Source organism: Buteo buteo, chromosome 7 (genome assembly GCF_964188355.1).
Source record: "Buteo buteo chromosome 7, bButBut1.hap1.1, whole genome shotgun sequence".
Lineage (NCBI taxonomy): Eukaryota > Metazoa > Chordata > Aves > Accipitriformes > Accipitridae > Buteo > Buteo buteo.
Window position 1 is genome coordinate 4,033,118 of NC_134177.1, and position 13,222 is coordinate 4,046,339.

Below are 13,222 nucleotides of genomic sequence, written 5' to 3' on the forward strand. Positions count from 1 at the left end.
ATTTAATTATAACCACAAGGCAAGTGTACAGTTATACTGATTATTTATCAGTGAGAGGTTGATGGCTTTAATAGGCTAATAATCTCATAATGAATGCAGTTTAATTATATATACGGTGAGGCTGTGTAATTGTTATTTAAAGTGCGGAATAATTTCTGAAGTTGGAAAGCCCCAGACAAAACAGGACGAGCATGCTTCAGCCATCTTCTGCAACAGCACTTCCCTACACAGTGCCTTAACGTAGCGTATTAAACTTCGGTTCAGTGAACCGTGGGTCAAACACATGCAGTAAAGAACAGTTTTTATGGCCTTTTTGGCTTTTGAAACACTTGTGGTGGGGTTTTTTTGTTTTGTTTTGTTTTGTTTTTTGTACTCTGCATATGAATGTTGCTTGATTTACGATATAATGTTTTGTTATAAACAATAATCCTGGTAGTTTTTCGCTTGCAGAATATTGAAAATGGAGAGAGTATTCGTAAACACACTTTTAAAAGTCAAAAAGTAAGCCCAGTCTCACCTCCTGCCCTCCTTGGGAACTATAAGGGTCTCTACATTTTAGATGGTTCATAGTAGAATGTCATGCATTTATTATTTTTTCATGATTTATACTAGTAAATATTTTTTATGAGTTTGAATTGATATGTTTCAATTGTTATACCAAGTGCTAAAACTGCTTTTGAATATCGGTGCTTTTCCTGTTTGCTAAGTTAAATTAGTGGCTTAAAAATATTTCGGAATGGTTGCTGGTTGGAATTGATCTACATCATTTGGAGGTTGGTCAGCATCTACAGTGAGCATCACATAAAAATCAAAACTTTGCTCTTTGGGGCACTTCTGTAAAGACATTTAGGCTCAATGACTTCTGTACCAATGTCATGATACAAGACTACCTAATTCCCATAGCGTGTGTAAAGAATGAGACTTTGAAAATCACCCCTGACACCTGCCTTTCTTCTTCATTGCTTCAGTATCTTTAAAACCTGGTCCTTCACACTTTTCCATTGGCCCTTTCTTCTGAAAGGTTTGCAGTTAAACTTGCACATGGATCTTTATATGGAAAGCAATCAATACCCAAAGCAATTTAAGAAATGAGCATAACAAATATAGCATCCTTATAAACTAATTGGAGAAGTGTATACTCAAAAAAAAAAAAAAAATGTTGTCGCATGCAAATGCTTCAGTGCTGGAACCGGGGGAATGGCCCTGTATGGCTTCTTGGCTTCCTTGTACTCCAAACTTTCTTCAAGTTCTCTCTTCCCATTTAATACTGACACATATTCATAGCAGTATATTTCTTTTCTCCTTTTTTTTTTTCTTTTTTTGCCATTAAAGCATCCGGATTTAAAAATATGAAAAGCATGGAGTGAGTAGGTGGAAATCCTTTGTTGTTGAGCCAAATTGAAAGATGGACATTCTGTAATTTTCTGACACAGTGGGAGTTCTGCACAGGGGGGGAGAAAAAGGGCTCTTGAAGCTACGTTTCCCTTTATCAGTTTATATGCCTTGAGTGTACTTTCTAGTTAAAACTTTTAAAGGACTTTAATTAGAGCAACTAAAAAGGGCTGCTGCAGAAATTATTCCCACACAAGTTAAAAGGTCATTAAAAGTTGGGGCTATCAAGCTAATTTGTGAACAATGCTGTGCGTGAGGTGTTCTAACAGCGGTAATTACATTGCGAGATCTCCTTGCTGCCGTGGCATTTTCCTACCCCTTCGCACAGCCCCTGGCAGAGCGCGCTCTTCAAACTCTTTTGCAATATAAATAACAAGTGGTCATTATCGCAGCTTAATAATTGTGAGCCTTACATAAAACCACTGATGTGTGGTTCTGTAATAAAACTATGACAGGTCAGGCTCTGGTTAGATTCGCCTGAAATTTTGTGAGCTGAGCTCCATCGTAGAGAAATCTCACGAGAAAGGGTTTGCCATCTCTTCTGCGTGCTTACGTTAGAAAATGCCAGTAAGTCTGAGCTTTGGCCAAGCTTTGACCTTTTCTCTCTTAGTTCCGACTTGGTAAATAATATATCTTGCCGAATCTGTCACCACATATCTTTCAGAGAAAATGATAGAAAATTTAAAATAGAAAATCCTGACCTGTAGTAGACTTGCTAATTTATAAACATTGCAGAAACCTTACGTTGCCTTCAGCTTCCGAAGGTCAGGCCGTTCCATAAGAGTGACTTCAAACACCTGATTGCGACTCTTACCCGTCCGTGGGATTTGCAATGTCACGCGGTTTGCAACACCTTCAAGCCAAATGTTTTGGTGTACCTGAAGTTTGCTTGTATTGACTTTGGATGACTATTGTTCAAAGAGCTGGCGATGCTGTTGGCTGCTGTTGAAAGGTAGTTAATAGGAAGACTTTATTTAAAACCACCATTGTGCACGTAGGCGTTAACTGAATTTTTGTGCGTTGTCGTTAGCCTGCGTGTTCCCTGAGACAAAGCCCACCTCTTCCACTGGGCGCAGTGCTGAGGACAGCTGTACAGCTGAAAGAACGATAGCAGCAATTAGCCATTTACTAAAACATTAATTCGACACGAGGTTATTCAGCTCAGCTTGGTCATCTGAGTATGCTGCAGCTTGCAGGCAGAAGGAGCAAATCTACAGAAAATCACTTTTAGTGTTATTTTTCTAATTCCACGTGGTGCTTGGGCTATGGTTGCAGATCTATAGTGCATGTTGATATCAAAGCCCTATGTTAATGGTGTTCACTAATTTTCCTAATCAGCTTCTGCTTTTTTCATCACCTTTAAACGCAGTCTGCTCCAGGTCTCTGATGTATTTGCAAGTTAAGCAGAGCAGTCGGGGGGCATGAGACTTGAATGAGGATGGCAGGGTTTTCTTTCTCTGTTCAGCATAACGAGACGAAGTCCCTTCTCGCTATGTTGTCTGTGCCTGAACCATCCAGGTGAAACGGAGATACTGCTGTGCTGTGCTGGGCTGATGCTTTTAGCTAGCTGGAAGGCCCTTACTGGTATGCGTTCTCCAACAGCTGACCAAAATCTGTTTCTTAAACTCAGTATTACAGACGTGAGAATTTCTTTTTTTCTTTTAGGGGGATGTGAATGGAACATCAAGGACAATCTGACAACAAGAGCGCTTTTTTTTTTTTGTATAGGCAATAATTAAGTTATCATTGGTAGGAGAACATGAAATACCTCACTCTATAAATTTCATTATTGTTGCAAAGCAATCTGCTTCAATATGAATACAGAAAATACCATCGTTTAGATTCAATCTCTGACTCTGTTGACATGCTTCTACTACAAATGTTGTCTTTTTGCCTGAAATTAGGCAGATTTGTCATCTTTGTCACCGAAATGCTTTCCTTCCAGGCTCTCGCTACCTGGAGAAGTCTGTTGGTGATCAGAACTTGTAACTCCTCAGGGGCCAGGAAAAGACTAAATGCATGACAATAGCTCCGAATTAACTTTGTGGTTGATTTCCTTCTAGGCAGAAAGATGTGATCATGATTTTATGAATACATGGTTTTCTAAACCAGACTTAACATACACAATCTTTAATATATGGCGAAAAAATTCCATACTGGGATGTGAAAGTAGATCATGCATACACTGCTATGAATAAATGTATTTTAAGGTTAGGACAGCTACACATGCTCAGAACGTTGTGCTAATGATGCAAGAACGCAATCTGGAATTACAAACATCTTGTGCTCATGTGTTTATTGCATATGTCACCTCAACAGGTCATTAAATTTATGTCCTTCCTACCTCCTCTTTTTACATTATTAGCAAGTCTGGATTCTTATTATATTTTTCCAAATTTTCCGGGTTTATAAAACTGGTTAGTTGATATGCTTGCAAGAGCTGTTAAATGTATTTTGCTGTAATTTATGACACTTATTATCAAGAAAGTAGTCAGAAGGCTTTCAGCTAAACTTTGTTGCACAGAATCCTGCAGGGTTTTTGTTCTAAAATGTGTTTCTGTGAAACATACTGATGCTCTGGTTTTTTGGTTTTGGGTTTGGTGGTTTTTTTGGTGAATCGGAGACCTAGTCTTAGTGAAGGTGACAAACATCTTACTGAGCAACTGCGAGACTGAAGAGGATAATTTCACTTCAGAAACATGTATTAGTGTATCTGAAATTACATTTTTCTCTGAATTTTGAGAACTCAAATAGGGAAATGGAATTGTGTGAAGATATTAAATTTTCTGTTCTCTTTTTTTTATGGCCTTTGGAAAATGTCCCTTCAAAAACTTAGTCACCATGAGTATTCCAACTTAAATAAAATAAGACATTGTTGTGAAGGAACTTTTATGGTACATACTCCGAGAAGCTCAAGCGCTGTTCATGCTCATCAAATAATAATAATAATAAAACCATAATCAGGGCTCCATTGCCTTACGTTTAACATAACAGAAGCCTCCTTTGATAATTTAGAAATAGTATTTTTAGATACTGGCAAAGTTGTTTATATTACAAAGTGATCTGCTCCTTGAAATTCAGTTTGGGTTATAGACAGGTTATTTCATCTTTCTTTCAACCTGTATAGGTTTGTTAACTTTCTCTCGTTTCATGCAGGGTTAAATGTTATCACTCATACAGTGGCTTGTAAACTAAACGCGTGAGTCGATAACGCGTTGTACCTCGCTGCAGCCTCAGCTCATTTACAAGCAAGAGTAGCATCTCCGTGGGCATGTGAGCAGCATCTTTTCAAAACAGGGATGGATTGCAAAGACATGACATACTTTGGCATGAAAGGAACAAAATGCAGTGAAAGACTTCCTAGTGTAAGACAGTAAAATAAATTGAAGTCACTGAAGTACAAAACCACACCGGAGTATCTAATTTCATCCCACAAAAGGATGTGGCTAAGCGTTGGCTGTAGTTAGTTTAGCTAAAATGTCCAATTTCTTCTTTAATATATTTATAAACATACCTCTGAGTGTATACACCAGAAATGAGGATGGGCTACTTCGCTTTGACACCCAACTCCTTGTATGTACAATTTTCTGTCTTTTTAGTGATGAAATAACAACACTCAGTCTTCAGCATGTAACTGCTGCCTTACCTTAGGTTTGGTGGATTTTTTTTTTTTAATTTAAAAAATAAAAGAGATTATGTAGATAATTAGCAAGGTCACAGAGCTCTCATACATATGTATTTTTTTTCTCAAAGGATTTCAGCCTGTATATACTTCTTGTGTTACGACATAAGCTGCTTTTACTAAACATTGAAAACCATTTTTACAATCCTATTTTTTTATGTACACATATACCAAAGTAGCATAGTAAATTCCAGCTTTACTGAACACTTAATGTGTTGCTGGCAGCAGGAGGTTTTGGGGTTTTTTTTTAAGCACTTGTGATAGTTAACACCAGCAAAGTCCTTAAGTGTGACAGAAGAAAACAAGGTTGAAAAGCTTATTTTTTCCATCTTGTAGATAAATACTGCTACCTTGAAAACTAGCCATGAAATATTAAATTCAAAGCATAAACACATAAGGTTTATTTCAAGTTATTCTTTACTTAGCAATGCTTTTGGTATTAAAACAGAAGTTACCATGAGGCTGCATGAGCTGTTCAATAGCAGAGCTCACCTGAATCCAATATAAATACTAAACTGCAGCTGGGCCACAGAGGTGGGTCTGGTTTTCTTCCGTTTTACCGGAAACCTTATTGGACCTATAGGACTCTGGAAAACAAACAAACAAAAAAATCAAGCGTAAAATTTAAGGCTTAAGTTGATATATCTTTCCAGATCGGTGCAAGTACTCGGAGATGCTGTGAAGCTAGCAGAGATTATTTTCAGTTTCAAAATTTTATTTAGTTCTTCAGATCTTTAAGCAAACGGACTTTGTTGTCAGACCCTGCATCTTTCTCTTTATTTTTTAAATATAGGGTAGTCACCGTATTATATTATTTCTTTATTTAGAGTAATAAAACACAGCTTTGGAATAGCTGAGGAGGAATACAAAAACAATTGCAAAAAAGCACAACAATATAAATGTAAATCAGGCACATTTTTACTTTTCAGAGCTGTGTTAGGCCTTCGTTAGCTGGTCCCTTGCGGTAATCCTTTTCAAATTGTTTAATTTTCTTTTCTAAATCCATGGTTTCATTGATCTGCATCTTCATCCTCCATAAAGTTTCTTTAATGGTGATCCCACTAATGAAAACTAACATCCTGGAGATTTCTGCGTGTCTTGGTGGAGCAAACATTTAAGCTGGAGTGAGGGGAAGCTGGTTTTCAGAGTTGTTGGAGTTTTTGAGCTTTACATTTAAGCTGCATCATATATGTGTATATATATATAAAACTGCATTTTCTCTCTTTCTGGCATGTATTTCTGAAATGTACAATGGCAAGGTTAAGTCTCAGCCCTTTTTCCCTGAATAATACTGCTGGTATACAATTACTAAAAAATAAATGAACTTTGCTAGCCAAACTCGATACTGATAGACTTCTTACTGGATATGTCAAGCTGTTACCAGGTCACCATTCCTGAAAGTTTAGAAGAGAAAAGCTGCAGTTTACTTAGGTTGAAAAAAGTGAGTGTGTATGTGGGTAGGTACTCTTTGGTGTCATTTATTCATCACGCTAATTCTGTGGTGTTGCAGAGCACACCAGCTTTCACCATCAATCAGGCATAAACGAAGCACCAACCTTCTCATCCCACCCTCCACGGTAAACAACCAGTCCAAAGAACCCTAAATATGTAATGGGTGGACAGAAAAAGCAAAGTTTAAAAAAAAAATAATAAAAAAAAATCCAGTTCTCTAGATCATTTGCTCATTGTTTGAACAAGTTCAGTGGAAAACAGTTCTGAAAACTTTTAATTGTTTTAATGAGTTTTTGGATTCTTTCTCAAATGTTTCTAATAAAAAAAATAAAGACTAGCCTTAGAAAGCAGTATAAGTGAAAATAATTTAGTTTTCTATCAGAAAAGTCTGGCTGGTCAGACATTTCAGTGAAATACTCTTCTGAAGAAAGCTATAAAAATAATCTGGACAAAACTTCTATAATATACTTTAAGGAGAATGAGGGGGAATGAAAGGAGTGAAGAAGTCTGTCTCATGCCTGACTTTTTAATACATTTTTCATTCTGAAGTCCCTTTCAGGTGAATATTTCTGCTTTCTTGAGTAAATCCTGACCCTTCTTTTGTGTCTGTAGATTTTAATTAAAGCTGGCCACGGAAAGGACCATTATTCAGGAGAGAAGCAGCCGGTGAGGGTTTCCTGGAAGCAAAACTTCTGCCTTTGTTCACGATTCTCTATTCTATCGCTGCTCTCTGAACAAGACCAAAGAAAATAGGAAGGGCAGTATCCCCATCTCTGTGGATTGACCCACGAGTCGTCTTGTAAAGGAATAGTATAGGTAATGTAAGCAGTATGGATGTTAAAACATGACATGTGGTTGGCAAGATTTTTTCTTTCCTGCTACATCTCCACAGTCACTGCACTTCTTAAAATTCTGCCGTTATTACTGCTATAGCACCAATTCCATCGTTAAGAGACATGTATGTATGCATTTAAAGATCTTTTCTTCCAGGTAATGCGGTTCACACATTCAGCTGTGGACAGGGTAATTTATGTTCCCTCGATTCTGTTTTCTCACTGTATTTGAAATAAAAAGCTTTAAAAAAAAAGAGGGCAAAAAAAAAAAAGACGACTGGTAAAAGTGGCAGGAGTGGCAAGTAATGCATATTTTGGCTGAAGTTTGGCATCATTTCAAAGGTAAAATTGCGAGCTTAAAATGACACAAAATTTGAGCTGAAATCTCGAGCAGTTGCAGAGATGCTGGCGTTTAAGAAGACGTCAGCAATTTTTGAAGAAAGGGGAATTGATTTACAGGTGGCGTGTATTGAAATACAGTAAGCAAGAGAGAGTGAGATTATTGAGGACTTATGCAAGAAAATTGAAAACTCTAAAATCTGTAGGAAGTCTAACGCTGCGTTCACTCTGGGGAGAATGGTCCAGATTAGTGTGAACGTGTCGGAGCGTTGTACATAGCACAGAGCGTGCGTGACTCTCAACAGGGAAGGATTTGTTGAGCACCTGTGGGAAGCATGAATTGCAGTGATCCAGCTGTAAGAGGCTGAAATCATTCCTTGCAGGTACTTACATCTTAAAGGTATTCTTAGTTTAATTTGTAGATGCTTACTGATTTAGCTGGTTTATATGTTTTCAATCCATTTTTAATGCAAATATTGGATCAAATATTAGACGAATGCTTTCAGACATTGGACTACACGACCTTCAGTGTTTTGTGGGGAGTCAAGAGTTGTAGGGGGAGTTGATATTATTCAAGGAAGTGCTAAATTAGCTTTTTGGTACAGAAGAGGTATCATGGTGACAATCATTCGGTCCTGGTTTCAGGTGCATCAAATTTTCCAGATAGTGCAGCCTAGGAAAAGCTTCGAGGCGTGAGAAGTGTTTAGAGGAAACAGGAGGAAAGTGCCCGTGCAAGAAAGAAAGAAAAGTCCAGTTGTTCTAAGAAAAAACTGGGCTTTTTTCTACTCTTTTTTGAGGGATCACCATGAAAGTGGGTTTGGGAGCTGTCCTGTAGTCGGTTTATCCTTTGATCCGTACTCATGCGGCAGGGTCACGCAGCTGACTGCAAGCAGTGCTGTAGATAGGTAACAGCAATTAAACCCAAGAAAATGCTCGCAGGCACACAAACGCCGAGTCCTGGGTCGCAAGGCTTCAGGCTCTGCCAGCACGTAGTGCCCCTTCTCACTTCTTGCTGGGAAAGCAAGAGTTAGTCCTATTGGACATCACTTATGAGCAAGCATTTCATTTAGCCATCATTTATCACTGTCATGTGAATCTCTGCAGGCACTGGTAGCACAAATTTACCCGCTAGCTCTGCACGGACACCGGTGAGAATGAGTCCAAAGCTAAAAAGTGCCAAACTCATCTCGACTGCTGGGACTGGTGCATCTTGGCTCTTCAGCACTAATTATAAAGGGAAAAGCAGGCAGGAAGCTCTGCTCTTAGAATACATGTAACACTTAACACACAGGGACCAGGACAGATATACTATGTTTTGGGTTTGGGGCTTGGGTTTTTGTTTTTTTTTTTCAATGGAGTGTCTGGATTTGTGGTTTGGGTTTTTGTTTGTTTGTTTCCCCAATAGTAATACTCATCTTGGACCTCTGGACAGCTATTAAGGGGGTCAAGACATAGCTATCTTTCTACCCTCTTTAAGAGTTCCCTTTACTTACTTACTGTGGGGGAAAATGCTTTCTTCCAATGTCAGAAGCCAGAAAGAGGAGTCAGCTTTTTCAAATGGGTGCTTTATATAATTTTGGGCAAACAAACTGTGTCGGGGCTTCTGCTGCTGACTTCTCAATCAGAACAGCTGAAGAAAACTGTTAGTGCTGCTGTGTGTGGGACTGTGATTTTCTTCTCTCATTTTCTAGTCTGAGAACGCCAGGCGTCCTACATAAGCGGTAAGAAGTGCTGAGCAAGAGGAAGGAAACCTGCAATAAATACTGGCTGTGACGCTACTCAAAAATGATTAGCGATATTAGAACGGCAAACACTGATCCAACCGTGCCGGTGGTAAAATTAACGAAGTCCCTGCGTGGTGACAGTCTTGGGGTTTTTTGCTACCATGTCTCAGTCCCCCAAACTCTGAAAGCCTCAAAGCCAGGAATTTGGGAGTCCCAGGTGTCCAGCTTCAGAGCAAGACAGCTGCGATTCAGGGTTTATTAAATAGCAAATTTCTAATTGCTTGCTGAGAAATGTGTGAGCAGTCTTAGTCTTGACAGTGCTGCTTTGTACTATATCCTACCATTGTGACTTACAAAATCAGGTGTGTAGCTTTTGATATAACAATATTGGATAGAAACAGTGTCAGGTTCTGTCAATCATCTATGCGAGTACTATAATACCCACAAATTAATTGGAGTTGCAGTCCATAGTAAGTAAATAATTTTCCCATGCACTTGTACACAAATGGTTTGATGCCTCCAGCTGGGAACTTCTTCAGACTTAAAATTGTTTTCCTATGCTGCATGCTAAATTGCAAATCAAAGGCACTGACTCATTGTCAGATTTAAAGATGCACCTCCCCTTTCCAGTGCTCTGAACCAAACTGTGCACATGTACTAAAACTTCAGCCAGGCATAAGACTATGAAAATAATTTAGACCAAGTGTAATCAAGGATGAAGTCTGGCAGATGTAATACTTCTGAGTCCAAACTTTTCTATGTAATGTTTCACTCCTGAGTGCAATCTGCAGTAAAATATAATGAGGTGTCGTTTTTACCCGCTCTATACAAGCTAATGAAGGATGTTAAAAATGTATAGTGGTTAATACAATGATTTGAGTTTTACATTTCCCTAAACCCCTGTCCATCTTACTTATTCGCTTTCCAGCTAAATACTGTAAATGAAAGCAATAATGACTGATGAGAGTAAAAAACACTTTGGAATATGCAATAAACCAGCGTTGTAGAGCAGCAATAAAGGTCACCTATTCGCTAGAGACCATCAAAAAAAAAAAAAAAATTAAAAAAATGTTACCTTTACTCAACCCAGGAGAGTCTTACATTCTGATGACTGCTAACAAATGAAACAAAATTCTCCCTGTTTCATGTGTGTGGTGCAGAGTGCTGGCCCATGAAGTATAACCAAGGGAATATAACCTCAGAATTATGCTCTGAACTAGAGATGACAAATAAAAAGACTAAATCACTATTTTGAATGGCTTGGAAAAATAATCTATTTACTTTTTAATTAACAGAAACAACTTTTTGTTTTAATATCTCCTCTCCCTACTAAATACTTGTCTTAACTTATTTTCTTCCCTTTGGAAAGAAAATTCAATTACTATGTTCTATCAAAAGGTGGTTTACCTCGCCATATAACGTATGGACTGCTATGTGTAATGCAGATCCATCGTGCTACGACCTGCAGTCCTGCCAAACACTTAGATGGGGATATTAAGAAGCAGTTTTGGAGAATTCCTGTTTGGGTGGTTGTTCTGGAAGCTCATTAGATTGTCATCAAAAGTTAAGAGCATAAACTGGAGGAATCAACTGGTTCCTTTGGTTCACCTGTATCTGTATAACAGGCTCAGGATCTATGTGCCTATTTGCTATTAGTACCTTAGGATGCAGGCAGTTTTGAGAATACTGTACTTTGTTATATATGATACAGAACCATTCTAGCTTTGATATGTCCAGGAGACTTGATCTGACCAAATGCAAAGCACCTCGCTCCAGAAAACGCTTTTTCCTGCAGCTTTTGGCAAACACCCGGAGAGCTCGTTATTTTCTGGGCTGCTGAGTCGTAATCAGCTGTTCACGTGAGGCTGGTGTATCCCACAAGAAAAATCCAGTGCAATAGGTAGCATCTTCTTTGGAAGACCCCCTTATTTAATGGTATTAAAGATATAGAGGTTAAAGGACAAATTTAATTATCTAGTCTGATTTTAAGCATAACCTTATTCAAAGAGATCCTGTGCTCTGAGCCCTTTTGTCCTCTCTGACTTCAAGCAATCTTAAAACAAGCAAGCAAACAAAATTTTCAAGTTATGTAGACTCTGCTCACAATCATGTATAAATCTTAGGGTTAAAAAAAAAAGGAGCAATTTTTTTTTTTTTTTTTTGTTAATAAATCCCCCAAATATTTTAAGCCTAGACTATTAGGTGAAGAAAATACTCAATGAGTTATAAAATATTTCAGAAACTGGGATCAACTGGAAGAGGCAGGGAAAAAACCCAACCCTAATAATCAGTTTGAGTTATTACTTTATTGCATTTGAGATGGTACCTAATTCATAAAATCTCACCCTAAAGTGTTGCATTTAACACAAAAGTTAGGGGCTCGCATACAAGCAGGGAAAGGCAAATCGGTTTGGCTACAATATCACAGTGCCTGAACGAGATCAAAGTGAATGTTTTCACACTCCACTTTCGTAAGAGGGCAATTAACTCCAAGAGAAAATTGTAATTGCTTCTGAAACACGTGGGGTGGAGTTACCGTGGAACAGAGGATTTCAGCCCATTTGCCAAACCTGAGGAATTGCGTACGTGCTGGTGGTTATACCCTGCTGATGGTGGTTAGGTATCTTTTTTTAATGGGATTCCACAGTCTCTACAAGCTGTTGTAGCAGTTAGCTATTTTTCTGAAGTCTCCCGTCTGCACTTAAATGGGATGAAAATCACATGTTATGCCTATCATTGTTACCAGGTGGTTTTAGTCAAAAGCCTGGATGTTGAAAATATTTCTATTTCAATATAGCTCGTATTTCTTTCAGAGGCTTGATTTTTAATTTGAAAAACCTCAGGAACTAGTCTTTTAAACATGTGTGTTCATTAGACTGTAAGAAAAATTATTTCAAAAGAGAGAGCCTAAATACAATGCTTACAAAAGATTTCGACATGTACATTCCTTGTGTTGCCAGAAGGAATTCTTTCTCCCGCCTTATTGTGAATATGCAGTACACTATTAATCCAGGCATATTTAATTAGGAAATATTCTCAACTTAGCCTTCTTCTGGTTAATTCATTTGTTGCATAATTGGTATAGCATTAGCAGAAATCCCTGCTACTGAAGGATCCTGTGCAGGTTATTAACTGGTGTTTCATCAGGTGTTTCAAACATAAATTCTGGTCTTAAATCCTGTGTTAATGTAACACAGGACTTGTCAGCTACACAGCGAAAGAAGAAATTAGAGATCATACACCCGTAAAATATAAGGAAGATTTTTTTTATTTTTTTTTTTAATTTTTGAAATTTTAAGTAGAGAGTTCTAAGCCAGGTTCGTAATCATGAAAGCTACTTAATTGCATTGAAAACTTTGTTCTCGGTTCTCTTGCTTTAGATTTTTTTACTGCATTTTGGAGCATATAAGCATTACGTGACATCTAAATATGCACAAAATGCAAGGACTTAATTTAAATATGAGTATCGATATCCTGGTGCATTGGGCAAGTTGTAAAATATATTCATTATAAATAACAGTAAAAATAGCTATAAAAGCTATAGAACTATTAAGTAGTTGAGATTTTTATTTTTCCCTGATACCTATAGTTTTTGGAGACCATTATGAAAATTTTAGTTCCTGAAATGGAGCATGTTTTCCAGTCCTGTTAAAATAAATAAATAAATAATGGGAAAAAATAATGCATTTTAAGAACTTACTTTTTTTGTTCTGGTGGGGGTTTTGTTTTGTTAAAAAAAACAGAACAAAACAACAACAACAAAAAAACAAAACCACAAACAAACTAATGTATTTACAAGT